The sequence below is a fragment of the Saccostrea echinata genome, unplaced genomic scaffold, assembly GCF_033153115.1.
Source record: "Saccostrea echinata isolate AGI-Se365-2 ecotype Australia unplaced genomic scaffold, CSIRO_AGI_Sech_v1 ptg000030l, whole genome shotgun sequence".
Taxonomy (NCBI): domain Eukaryota; kingdom Metazoa; phylum Mollusca; class Bivalvia; order Ostreida; family Ostreidae; genus Saccostrea; species Saccostrea echinata.
In genome coordinates this window covers 1,751,673-1,766,072 of record NW_026889779.1, presented here as the reverse complement: position 1 = coordinate 1,766,072, position 14,400 = coordinate 1,751,673, and the positions used below count along the sequence as shown (strand labels likewise).

General features: G+C 32.9%; 1 long non-coding RNA gene across 1 annotated transcript; it reads left to right on the top strand.

The window, feature by feature from the left end:
* Positions 1–5,911: 5,911 nt before the first annotated feature.
* LOC133196191 (uncharacterized) lies at positions 5,912–13,415 on the top strand. The gene is made up of 4 exons (XR_009722290.1): positions 5,912–5,994; positions 10,670–10,779; positions 10,997–11,162; positions 13,267–13,415. It is a non-coding gene; the product is annotated as an uncharacterized LOC133196191 (long non-coding RNA).
* Positions 13,416–14,400: the final 985 nt, after the last annotated feature.

Here is a 14,400-nt window from a genome sequence, read left to right as displayed (position 1 = left end):
AGAGGAATCATCCTCTCCACTGGAGTAGAGACTGATCTAAAAGCCAATTTGAAAGCAACTAAATCATAGACACAAATTGAATTGTTGATGTACATGTACCCTAAATTAAATTATAATTAGTGTCTATTGTCTGTCCCAAAATAAATACAGGGACCCAAGACTTTATCTTTAAAATAATTAAAAATTCTTTTAAACAATGTATAAGTACTGCACAACAAATGTAAATCACATAACACATAAATATGCATAAACATTTAACACATACAACAGGGTGATTGGGCTATGTGTATGTTTAAGGTGTGCAATAGAACAACTCCTATGACACGATACAATATTTTACAAGATGGTGCGTATATATCGAATAAATTATGTGATATTTTGTTAGTATATTACTATATAGGTCTCTGGGTATTGCTAAGAGACCCCTAACATAGAATGAAATGCAAGTTGGGACCCATGCATGTAGTTTTCTCGTTTATTTAATTAGACGCATGCAATTTCTTCACTTTAAGAGCATATTTTATGATTAAACAAATGTCATTTCAAGCTCTACCAGATATACTGTAATACAGTGCCCTACACTCAGTATGTGTACAGGGTGATAAAAAATACATTATCAATATTGCCATTTATCATGTTTATTTACCATTAATTTCAAAACTTTTTAATTCTGTATTGCATATTTATGAGAAAATCATGACGATACTATCATAAATTACTTGCAATAGGAATAATCAATAAAATAAATGAATTGTGCATTTCCGTCCTCATCACCATCTCTCTTCAGCATCGACTAATACGAGGTTCGACATGGCAATTATAAATAAATATTTATCTTTTTATTCTGTCTTCAAATGCTGTACAGCTGGTCTGAAAAAATGTGATGGACTACCAGAGGAAATAAGATCTGATTTATTAGAATTAAATGTTCTGTATTTAAAAAAAAAACGGGTTGGCAATTTACGAAACAATAGTGGGTCGGGTTATTTAGCCAACCAAAATGGCAGTACAGGCTCCGACCGAGGACTGAGGAAGCTTAGGACGACTAATAAGAACGGTTGCGGCGAGTGTTTTGTTGTGGAAGTATTAGAAGAATGTGTAAGAAATATACGGTTAGTCGCTTAAGTACAAATCTATCAAATTCAAAGTTTTAGTAAAAAGATATCTACAATTCTACACTTGGACAATACACTGATAAACAGTCATTTAGCTGGCACAATCACTAGTTTTAGCTACGTAGCTTGAATTACCTACATCGCTTTATTTACCTACCTGAAGTAGCTTTATTTAACTACTAAATCAAACTTATTTCTTTAATTAGGTTTTATTTTTCAAGATGTGCAGAAAATCGCACTTTCGTGCATTGATAATTTTCAACTTTTAGCTCATCTGAAAACAATTCATCATGTTCATGAAAAAATTTCTCTTGAAAATGTGTCTTTCTCTGCGCAATTGCACTCAAAGTTATAAAAGTTTTAGGGCTATATACAACGCTCAGACAGTTAATTTGTGACCAAACAGTTACTTCTTGAATAGATTAACAAATAAGATCAGTTCAGGTAAACTTGATAATTGATTGGTAATTATTCAGCACAATGTAAAGTAATCATACTTATCCATGCCTAACTGCACACAAAGTGGTGTATGGTTACTCAAACAGCAGAAATACATCTGTATTCCGAATGTCACAGACCCGTGCTTCACGACTCATGGTATTTTACCTTGTGCATGCAGTTACGTCTGTTCCTCGCATGACATATCCACACATTTGACAACCAATAAGTCATGAACATGCATGGTACATGTATGTATAAAATAAACGATTTAATTCATAGTTTAACTCGCTGTAATCCTTGTAACAACAGTAAAGCAGTGGAGATACCAAACACCAAAACCAAAAAATATAAAAACTCATTTTTTTGTTTGCACTGCAATAACTGGAGTCATCTGGAAGAGGAAGTAGTTGTAGATAGAATTTTCTAATTATTAAAATAATGATGTGCTTCAGACCCGGTTTAAGAGAGGTGTGGTGAGGGCTCGTCTGGAGACGCAGTTAGATTATTTAACTAATTTAAAAGTAGCTCATGCCCCAAATCTATTAAAGAGTTTTAAGACCACGTTACAACATCCTGGTGACTAAAGGCACCTCCTCCATCACATTAAAACCCAAGAAGATTCTTATAAATTTATACTCAGGCTGGTACATAAACAAATTGATTGAAGAAATGCCCATGTAGAAAACGCATGGTTTTTTCTCGTTAATGTTGTAGCATTATATTGGTAGATGAAACTTGACATATTAGTATTGATAGAATACTTCCAATTACAATTGTACTTGTTTTTGATTTTAATCCAAAATCATTAAAGTCATGACTGTATTTGTAGACCCCTACAGTTTGGGGTATTTCGAATCCTGTGTGTACATGAGAGCAGATGAATAAAACACACATGCTGCACACTTGTTATATTTACATGTCAGATGTACACTCAATTTTTAGACAGGACCAAACTTTTGCTAGTCAGTGTCGATCAGACATGCCTTATAAATGTTAAACCCTGTGTCCGAATGCATGAATATTTTTTTACTTGTCTGATTCTGAACAGATTTAAAGAAATTTGTTGAACTTAATGAAGGCTAAATTAGCTATAAAATTAACTGACTTATTTAGATTTGTGTTATCATGAAGATAGAAATATTAATTGCGCTCCTCCTCTCATTAGCAATATTTATCGAGGTATAACTGAGCGTTAAAGATGGAAAATTTATGCTATGCTACAAGTACATATTTTATCTTCAGTATCTTGAATTGTACAGTAGGATATCACAAAGTTTTTTTCTAGGACCCATTAGGTTCGATGTTTATAATCTACTCTGAAATGCTTAAAAATGAGTTTTTATACTACTAATATCATTTACATTTTTGAAACACATTTTTAATAATTTTTTTTATCATGTTTTTATCACAAATATAGTTTCACTATATATACCATGAAGAATTCACATCACATCAGAAACAGTTAATAACAAATGCCAGAAACAAATACAACAAAACAGAAACAGTTGTAACACCCTCTTGATCATCCTCGTGTGCTTTTATGCTACATATTATAATAGCTCGGGTTCGAGATTTAATGCTGTTGGTTGCTAAGCAAATGTAAACAAAAAATGGGGCATAGTTCCAGGGCTCGACATTGTATGCTCATCCACTTGTCCAGTACATGTACCAGTAAAATTTTTCATGAACAAGTGATAATTGCTGACCACTTGTCCGATTTGTCAAGGGATATTTTTCTAGGAAGAATTTTTTATAGCTGAGCATGAAAACTTAAAGATTTAAAATTTGTTGTCAACTTTTTATCGGAGGTTCAAAATGAAAACATGCCATGCATGCGGTTTGTAAATAGTTGAATGTTGATCCTGCTCGTAATAATGATGGCCCTGGTTGTCAAACTTGATCAGGAACAATGTTACTATGAAACTTGTCTGAAATATCTGATGTTTTTCAGGTGTTTGTCACAATTTTAATTTTAATATTTAAAGTACCAGGAAGTTGACTACTTAGAACTACAGTAACTTTGAAACGTGTACATTTACTGAAGGAAATTTGGGTTTTTATTATCTGGCAGGAGAGCTTTAGCAAAAGACAATTTAGGCTACAAAGGATAAGCAAAAGAAGGCAAAGAAAAATTTGAAGTCATATAGTAAGCTATTTCTTGTTGTTACTATTTTTCTTTCATACATGTAATTATATAACATGATTTACATCTACTTTAGGATAGGATGATACAGTTTAGTAATTTGCAATAGATGTGTCCACTCAAAATCTCAAAAACAGACTCAATGAATGTATTATAGACTATTGTAACGTACAATATTTTTTCAAATTGTTAAATAGGTCTTTTATGAAATATTTTCATACAAGTAAAAGTTATGTTCAGACAAGTAAATTTCACAATCACTTACTTTGAGGGTAACATGCCAGAATATTTTCCCCAATTGTGTCACCCAATGTCGAATGCATATCTTGTCATTTAATTATTCAGATTTATTTTTTTTTGATATATTTATATCCAAAAACATTGTTGCTTATGTAATTGCTAGTCATGAGGACCCCCTGGAGATAAGCCTATTATGGCAATAGATGGGACTGAAAAAAAAAACCCTTTGAGAAACAGATAATTGAGGTTTCAAGAATAGAGGGTCAAGTTCATAAACTCACTGAACTTGAGCACTTAGACATATCCATGGTATTTGAGAAAGAGTTTTAAAATACATAAGTAAAACTGTCATTAACAATAAATTTTATTTCTCCATCTTTTATTTTAGCGCACCTGAGCCAAAGGCTTAAGAGAGGTTTTTTGATCAAAATTTGTCTGTTGTCTGTCATTGTTGTTGTTGGAGGCAGCGACATAAACTTTTCACATTTTCATCTTTTTCTCCAGAACCACTTTGCCAATTTAAACCAAACTTGCCACAGAGCATCCTTAGGTAAAGGAAATTCAAGTTTGTTCATATGAAGGGCTACACCCTCTTTCAAGGGGAAATAATTAAAAATTGTAAATTTAATGGCATCTTTAAAAAATTTCTTCTCAAGAATCAGTGGACCAGAAAATGAAATTTCTGTGAAAGCTTCATTACTGTGGGCCAGAAAATGAAAATTCTCTGAAAGCTTCATTACTTAGTGTACATTCAGGTTTATTTAAATCATGACCCCCCAGGATAGGGTGGGGCCACAATGGACAATCAAATTTTTACATATGAATAAATATACATCATCATGTGTAGTAAAAAAAAAGTAGAACAGCAAGGCCATAGTGACTCGGGTGAGCATTGTTGCCCATGGCCACTTGTTCTTTTTACAGGCATTTTTTACTTCGACAAATTGCACTTTAATAATATAATTATAAGCTTAAATTGGATAATATTTTATTAACCATAACATTGTTAATCAAACTTTGGTGAAACTGTGAAATCAACTTGTCAAATGACTAGAAATTTCTTACTGAATCTAGATATGGATATACAGTTCTACAACATTTAAAATTTTACTGTGGCTCAGCACACATAAACAAAAATTTTTGGAGATCAATAACATTTTGTTGAAATCAAAGACAAAACCAAATGCTTGGGTATTTATTTACAAAGTTTGATTTGCTAATTTTTTACCATATGAATAATTTACCCTTTCTTTCCAGTAGACCCTTGCTTAGCTTAGAGCCAGGAATAGCAAATCAAAATGAACTTAGTCAGTTGTTGTTCTTTGTAGAAAGAGACAATTTCTTTTCAGGTTTTCTTTTTCGGTTTCTCATTTTAGGCCTACAGTATTTATTTTTGACTCAAATATTAGGAATATTATACTTGTGGGCAATCAATGAATTTAAGGAATACTCTTTTTTTAGGTGTTCATGATGCAACTTCCTGGATGGTGTGTTAACTGTTTATCAGCATGTGAAATCCACATGATTGAAGGTATCTTACCTATCAATAATATCAATTTTCTCTATTAAAAACTGCATAAGGAATATATTTTATTTCTGATCTCAAATTTTTGTCCAAGCATCATTCATTTTTTCTTCATCTTTTATCTAGTGAGGGTCATATTAATTGATTAATTTAATTGCAAGGATGTGTCAATCAAACGCATCCCAAAATTCATAGTTTCAATAATTTACAGATAAAATAAGTTTTTATTATAAGTTTTTTATTATATTTCCATGTGAAATGCTATAGCCACATATATGTCATGATATAATACAGACAATTTGAGAAAATATTTCAAAATGTCGAATCTGTGTGTATGTCCCTTTAAGAGTAACAGGTAATTTCACTTTTGAATTTTTCTTATTTCAGGAGAAGTCTCCCTTGTGAAAGATCAGCAACAGCAGATAAACAATGCATGATGCAATCTGCTCACTAAAAAGATTACACTAATACATCCCATGCATGTATTTCTACCTATCATCTATGTAACCTTTGTCATGCTCTTCAGAGAGGTAAGAAAACAAAATTATGAAAAAAATTTGGGTAAAAGCAACACTTAGAGAGAGATCACTTTACATGGTGTCTGTCTGTCTGTCATACCCTAGATCCTGAGAACTGTAAGAGGAATGGATTTGATACTTTGCACTTGCATTGCTTGGCACTTTGGCTTTTGTAAAATACCATATACAGTCAAACTCGTTTACATTGAAATTTAAGGGACGTTGAGATTTATTTCAAATTAACCGAATTTCATTATATCTGTGTGCTATGAATTACATAAAAAATGTAGATACAGTTGAACTTCATTATCTGGAACACTGATATCTCGAATACCATGGATATGTCTAAGTGATTTGCTGTCCCAACCACTTATTCTCTAAATATTTTACCCTCGATATCTCGAATCCTCAGATATCTCGGAAGTTTTTTCTCGGTCCCTTCAAGTTCGAGGTAACGAGGCTTGACTGTACAGTAAAAAAAAATATACATGTGAGAATTCATTTTTTTTACATAACATTACATGCAGTGTTTCAGAAATGTACTTATCTCTATTTTTCAAAAAAGTCCTAAATTTTTTTTACTGTTTTATTTATTTATTTTTTTTTTTTTTTTGATTTGTGTAAGAAAACTATCAAGACTATTTATACACGAAAAAAGTATTGCTTTATAAAATAACGAAATATTTTGGTCAGTACACAGCCCTATTCTCCACACACCAATTTACACATGACACCTGCGTATTTTATCCATGTCAGTCTTAATGCCGTAGTTAGAAAATAAAAATGGCGACTAATATGTTCTGGTGAGAAATGCTCAATGATTATTGTTTTATCTATACAACACATAATTAAATTTGTACAGGTCCACCAACATCAAATCACCTTTGAAAAATTAACACGTGCTAGACTCCGTATATAGTCAGTCACCTGAGTCCACGCGTCGCAATTGGCAACTTCAATGTACCAATTATCAAAACTGCTATAAGCTTTGTGTTCAGCGGACCCCAAAATCACTTCAAATTAACAGCGTTTTTCAAGTTAACCGATTTCAATCTAAACGAGTATTTATTGCAAAGAAACTGTACCAGCATTTTAGGAGAAACCAAATTCATTTCAAACAAACTGATTTTTCAAACAAAGAGAGTTCAATGCAAGTGAGTTCATTACATTACAATTCAGTTGACCTTGACCTTTGACTTTATAAAATCACTCTGGCGGTTGATTTTATTATTATTATTATTTTTTTTTTTTTTTTTTTTTTTTTTTGATTTTGAGAGGCAGGATTTTGATAATTAGCATTTATATCACATGTTACTGTATATGAGCTCATGACACTGTACTTTGAAACTGTATGCAATATTACCACACAAACTGAAATTTAAATACAATGAAAAGACATCAGGATGGGTATACCAAAAGTATCGTTATAGACTGAAGAGAGACTGAAATCTCTTTTGGAAGATATCTGGGATAAAGATATATTTATTAAAAATAATTATTTTAATTATACCCCCACTCCGAAGGAGAGGGGGGTATACTGTTTTACCCTTGCATGTCTGTCTTTCTGTGTGTCTGTCTGTCTGTTCATAACAAATATTTCGTCACAGTTTTCTCAGCAACTACTCATCGCAGATGCTTGAAATTTTAGCACACACTTTGTTGAGGTATGCCATATGGTGGGATTCATTTTTGCACGAATCTAATTTCAACTTCCTGTTTATCCGTGCATCTGTCTGTACATACATAACAAATTTTGGTTGCAGTTTTCTCAGCAACTACTAATTGCAGATGTTTAAAATTTCAGGACATTCTTTGTTTAGGCATGCCATATGGTAGGATTTATATTTGTACGAATCCGATGTCAACTTCCTGTTTATCCGTGCACCTGTCCGTACCATACATAACAAATTTTGGTCGCAGTTTTCTCAGCGACTACTGATTGCAGATGCTTGAAATTTTAGCACACTCTTTGTTTAGGCATGTCATATGTTGGGATTCATTTTTGTATGAATCCGATGTCAACTCCCTGTTTATCCGTGTGTCTGTCCGTACCATACATAACAAATTTTGGTCCCAATTTTCTCAGCAACTACTGATTGCAGATGGTTGAAATTTTAGCAATTCTTTGTTTAGGCATGTCATATGGTGGGATTCATTTTTGTACGAATCCGATGTCAACTTCTTGTTCACCCTTGTGTCTGTCCATAACTGAACTTGTGTATATTCACATCAGAATGTATATTCACATCAAAGCGGGGGTATTACTAGTGAACATTGGCTCACAGACTTCTTGTTATTTTCAATTTTATAATTCACTTTAGCTTTGAAGGGTGGGGAATCATATATCTATTGTCAGATTTTATATGATAAATGCTATTCTGCATTGGTCTTACTATTTGTGAATTTTTTTTTTTTACTATATTAGGGCTATTTTGAAATTAATGAGACATTCTTTTACTCCATAAAAGAAAGACATAAATTCATGAAAATTTGTCAACATTTTAACAAGAACAAATAAAACAGCTATGCAAAATTTCTAATTGGTAGGATAATTAGACATGTCCCATTGGAATTATAAACTTGCATATGTCTATTGACCTAAAACAGCATTGCTTCTTCATTTTCATCTCATGCCAGCCATATAGATCTTTACAATGTTGAGACAGTCTGAAAGCTTTAATGCTTCTTTCTCTGTCATCACAGAAACTACTCAACTGATTGAGATGAAACCTCTTTAGGGTTAACAGGCATGTTGTGAAGATGTGCAGAAGGAAGGTCATTTTCCCCACACTTACATGCACATGCGTGCACGTGCAAGGAGTGAAATGACTGAAGCAATTGAAACACCATTAACCTTCCTGTTTTTTAATGATATGCTTTGAACTTCATTGTATAGACTTATATTAGTGGTGTAGACAAGAAGAGGTGGTTGAATTAGCAAGAAAGCATGTGCATGCATGTGTGCTTTGCTCTGTTTGACTGACACAAAAAATCTCAATAACCTTTGTGTTTTTTGATGAAATGCTTTGAAATTTAAAACATAGTCATACACAACAAGGCTCTACATTTTGATATAATATATGAGATATTGTGAAAACACGCTTATGCAAGTGTGCTGCAATTTGAGTGCCTTAAACTTAAAATGGCTGTTACAGTAGTAACTTTCTTAGTTTTTAACAAAACTGGATGGAATTTAGAATATAGATAGGTGTAATGGGTTCCTACATTGTGCTACAGTAACTATGAAAATTGAATGCAAGAACGTGGATTCTGATTTGCTAATACTTATATGGCTGTATCTCTCATAGTTTTCAATGAAAATCTTTAGATTTCTTACATAGCTATTTATTGAGAGTCTTTTCACGAGGAAGAAATATGAAATATTTAGAAAATATGGGCATGTGCATGTGCTAGAGGTGTAATGATACAGCAATACATCGATCGTATTGATCGCAAGGGCTGACGATACGCGTATTGCCATGTATGTATTGTGATACAGTAGAAGATAATTTTCATTGTTTTGTTTGTAACTTCTACATTCAACCTAACAAATTTAAATGTTTTAAAATGGCTGAAAAAAGGTAGCAAAGAAAAAATACAATATCAAGACTATAAATCCACCTTTTATTAACTAAGGGTTATCAAGATATTCTTTGTATATTTTCTATAACTGTGGAGTTAGCAAAGAATTATATGTTAAGATAATTAAAGCTTAATTCAATTGGTGACAGCTGTATTATGGTACATGTTGTATATCACATGACCGTATCATGATATGTATCATATCGTTAGGTAGTTTGCGATACTCAGGCCTAGCATGCGCTGAAATCCAATTGGCTAATACTCGAAGAACTATACCAGTGTTGTTTTTCGAATAAATACTACTGAAAATAAAGTATAGATTTATTAAACAAAAGAATTGCATAATGAAATGAATTCTGTAATGAATGGGGCCCATAAGAGAATGGGGAAGTGTTTGGGGAACATCTGAAACAGTTCCCGTTACAGTTAGCACTGGTTGTTATTGTTTTAGAAGATCTTTTAGTCTGGAAAAGAGTTCTCCACAGAGCTATGTAAAATTCTAGGTATGCTTGCTGTGTTGCGTTGACGTCAAAATCTATTTTATTGATGTAATCAGATATCTATACCAAGCTTAGATTTTTTTATGATCTCCGTATTTCTGATTGAAATACTAATCAGAATACTATATGGGTCCACTGTGAGTTTGAACATAGGTATAACATATTTCAATATATGATTTCGTGACGGCACCGGATACCCCTTCTATTTACCCATTAATATACCATTGAAAAGAAGAAATAAAATATTTGTAAAATATTTGTTGCTTTTATTAATTCTTAGTGTTTGTCAAACATATATGCCATTTTTCACCAAAAGGCATTACTTGGAAAGAAAAATAAACACTATGTACTAATAATCTCTTAACAGCCCTCATAATGCTTGCATCAAATAATATTTGACCACCCTTAGATTTTCTTTTAATCTTAAATAATGATGCTGTTCATCAGGCGACGCATGTGTTCCTTGGAACACTCTTTTAATTTTAGCTAGCAAGATTATTTGGACTTAAAAGTCAAGTTAATAATCTTCTAACAAATATTTTCTTCTGTCATGTTTAATTCATAGTCACTAGGCAACACTGAAATTTCCACTCATTGCTTTTCAGTCATTGACAGGAAAAGGAATTGCCGGTAAGTTGACAGGACTTTCCACACTGTTTCTGGTAGCAGCTTATGATTGAATTGATGGTAGAAGACATGGCCCACTAAATCAAAGGTAAATCTCATGGAATAGTGCTAATAGTACTGATATTTTTTTTTACTCTGTTTTGTATTGAAGCTTTAGGTCAAAGGCAAATTTTCTTTGTGTGGATTCTTTTATTCTTCTCAGAAATGTGTGGCTGCTAATTGAGCCATAGCTGTCTGTTTTCTTTGAGAATCAAAGAATTGCAGCAAGTCTTTTAGGTTTTCAATGAAATTTCCTTGTTTTTCAGATAATCCGTATAGAGTGGCACCTTAACCACCACTGGTGAAATAGAAGATGACTAGTAGATGGTCATCACTTTGCAGCTCACTTTCACTTTCTGCAGCCCATCTCTTCTCATCCACAATCATTGTCTTTGGAGGAATGGTGACAGTGCAGTCCTCATGGCTGGGCAGGTAACTTCCTTTCCTTTATTTCTCAGCTTTCACCTTTCTTACAAAATTTATTTCCATAGAACACTGCTACAATATTCTTCCTCTAAGAACACAGTATATGTCACTTGGGTAGCAGCTTAGAATTGGGTTTTCCCAATGGCACTGAAGGTAGCATTTTTGTATTGAGCATCTCCTTCCACTCTGATACTTGTATCAGGAGTCCCCATTTTTCGATTAGATCCTGAATGGTCTGTCTTATATTCATCATTCTGGCCTTCTAACCCCACAATAAAGGTTGAGGGAATATATAAGAATCACCTTGTCAGTCTATCGGTGCCAACTTGTTGGTCATTGGAAGCTCAAACTTAATTGGTACAAAGAATGTTAATGACTTGTTGGTGTGTCAAGATCTTGACCCAAGGTCATTCCGGCTAGTTCAACAGGGTTTGACACTAAGGCATGTTTGACCCAGTCTAGTAAACGAGTGGTCTAGTCGTGTAAAAGACCATTTGGTCGTATTGATAACATAACTGTTGAACCCCCATTGCAGCCTTCAAATAAATAATCTAAAAACTTTTAAAGAAAGGACAAGGTATGGTAATGGCCGAATCTGGCCCCTTATTTGATGTAAAAATCAGAACACAGTTAAAATTGTGATAGTTTGTAGGTAAGAATTAAAAATAATGCTTGTTTTAAAACCAGCACTAATTTTGATTCAAAGCTTACACGGAGGCCACAAGAGGGTGTAGAAGTAGGTTATTTTCCAGAATTTCCTCAATTCTGTTTGCATTTCGTCAAATTTGAGATACTTTTCACTTTGGGAAATATAGAGCACAAGGCTGCCTATCTGAGATTTTTATACATAAGATGCATCTGATACTAGTGTATGAAATATATAAATTTGGTAGATAGGCAAGCTTGTGCTCTATGTTTTCTGAACCAAAATGTGCTGTAAAACCAATGAAAATTTGCATAAAATGAGAAAATTCGGAAACTGACATATTTCCTGACCTTCCTGTGGCCTCTGTGTATCCCATAACTTAGAAACAATACTCAATTTATGGCAGGGGTGACATCAGGTTTTTAACTGAAAAACTGTTGCAACATTCTAAAAGATACCCCAAACCAGGGGCCAAAAAGGGATCTTAGCCTATCTTATCCTTTCTTATATGTTAGATTGTAAACAGTCATTGCTGTGTAAAGAAAAAATCCCCACATGACCCAATCACTATTTTTAGCCACAGCTGATATTAACAAGTCGAGGTCAAAACTACTTTTGTTCAGTACAGTGTTTCAATATGATGTAAATAGTTATGTTTAGTATAGTTTTAAACTAATTTAATAATATTAACGATAATTATTTCATGAAAGTGTGTTGAATCTTTAAGGCTTATATTGCTCAAATGTCCTGATGAACCCAACTTGATTGGCAGGATCCCATCAAACAGTCTGTCAAAATTCAAGGTCTTTGACAGAAAAGATATAAACTTCTTATCCAGGATATCAGTTTGCAATGGAGAATCATTGAGGCTCATTCTTGGTACAAAGATAATTGAAGACCTGAGAGTGTGTCATGACCTTGGCCCATGGCAATTCTGGCAAGTTCAAGGTCACTGGCTTAAAAAGGTATAAAACACATGTGTAGGCTGTAACTTTGAAATGGAGAATCATTGGAAGCTCTTACTTGCTACAAAGATTGTTTATGACCTGTAAGTTTGTCTTGACTTTGACCAAGATCATTCTGGCAAGTTCAAGGCCACTGGCAGATAGGAGATAACATTCTTGTCCGGTCAATAACTTTGTTACTGAGCTTTAATTTGCTACAAAAATTTTTTTTGACCTGAGGGTCATTGTGACAAGTTCAAGGTCTCTGGCAGAAAAAAATGTAAGTCTATTATTTTGTATTAATGGAGAAAAATTGGATGTCCTTATTTCACTCTTAGATTACTCATGTCCAAAGATCTGTCATTTTTTAACCAAAGTCATTTTGGTAAGTTCAAGGTCACATTTACACATTCTAAATAAAAGAATTGCAGCAGGGTTATAACCTTATTATTTTGTGAGATCGCTCACAGCACCTTTAGCTGAAATAAGTGATGTGATAATTTTTGTCACTTTGTTTCAGGTCTACTGCATGTTGACAGCTGATACTTGTTCTCTATTTGCTCTGAGAGGCTTACTACACATTACCTCAGTTATGACTGTACTTGTGCTGGCTTCTATGATGTTAATTTCCTTTACCTGCACTGCGTTAAACTTGATCAATTCTGTTACTGTCGCTCTCCAACAGATGAAAATGAGATTTAGCTGATCCTGCCAACATTGTGACATAAGCGGTCCAATGTCCAATATCTCACTCTGCAGTCAAACATCATTTTTTTTTTATGAACGCTCAGTAAAACATTGGAAATGTTAGACTTTTTTAGTATTGATTTATATAGTTAAATATTTTTAAAGTAATAACAATTCTTTTTATTGATGTATGTTTAAGTATGCAAAAATGAACATTGATGATATTAAAGGTGAGGTATTTATTTGTGATTTATCTTCTGAATAAAATTTTATATCCATAATTTATGCTCTTGTTTATACAAACTGCAAATGAGGCTTTTTATTCATTAGGAACTGGACCCATAATTACTTCCTTAAGGAGGAATGCCACACCAAAAGTTTATTCCATTGGTCTTAAGACATCCATGTTAAGGAAGCTCTAAACACTAATAAAAAATGCTTTTTGGTCTTTGAGAAAAATATATCATATTCAGTGTATCAAGTTCATTTTCAACATAGGGTACCTGCCTTATTTCTGCAGAAAAAAATGTTCAAAGACAATGAACTATTTGTGAACAGAAATCACTGTTGTTTACTTGCATCAGGAAAATTAATGGAAATAATGTATTCAATTACTTAATCTTGGTCTAACATAACATTAAGAATACTTTAATTCATAAGAAACTGTGTCATTAACTGTAGATTCCCATTTATACAATTTTTTTCTAAGGGCAAATCACTCGATAAAAATACTCTATGAAATAAAACTCTTTAGTGTGCAGTGTTTAGAGCTTCCTTAAGTCATGGTTTCAGCATTGAAAGGCCTAGCTCTTAATTATTTTATAAGAATTTTCTCCAATTTTTCATAGAAAATGAAAGAAAAACGTTTTATTTGCAAATAAGATGCTTTATAGTTAAAAATTTGATGTTAATGAATGCATAATATAAATATCTCATAAAATATGTGAAGAAAAGCCAGATAGACATT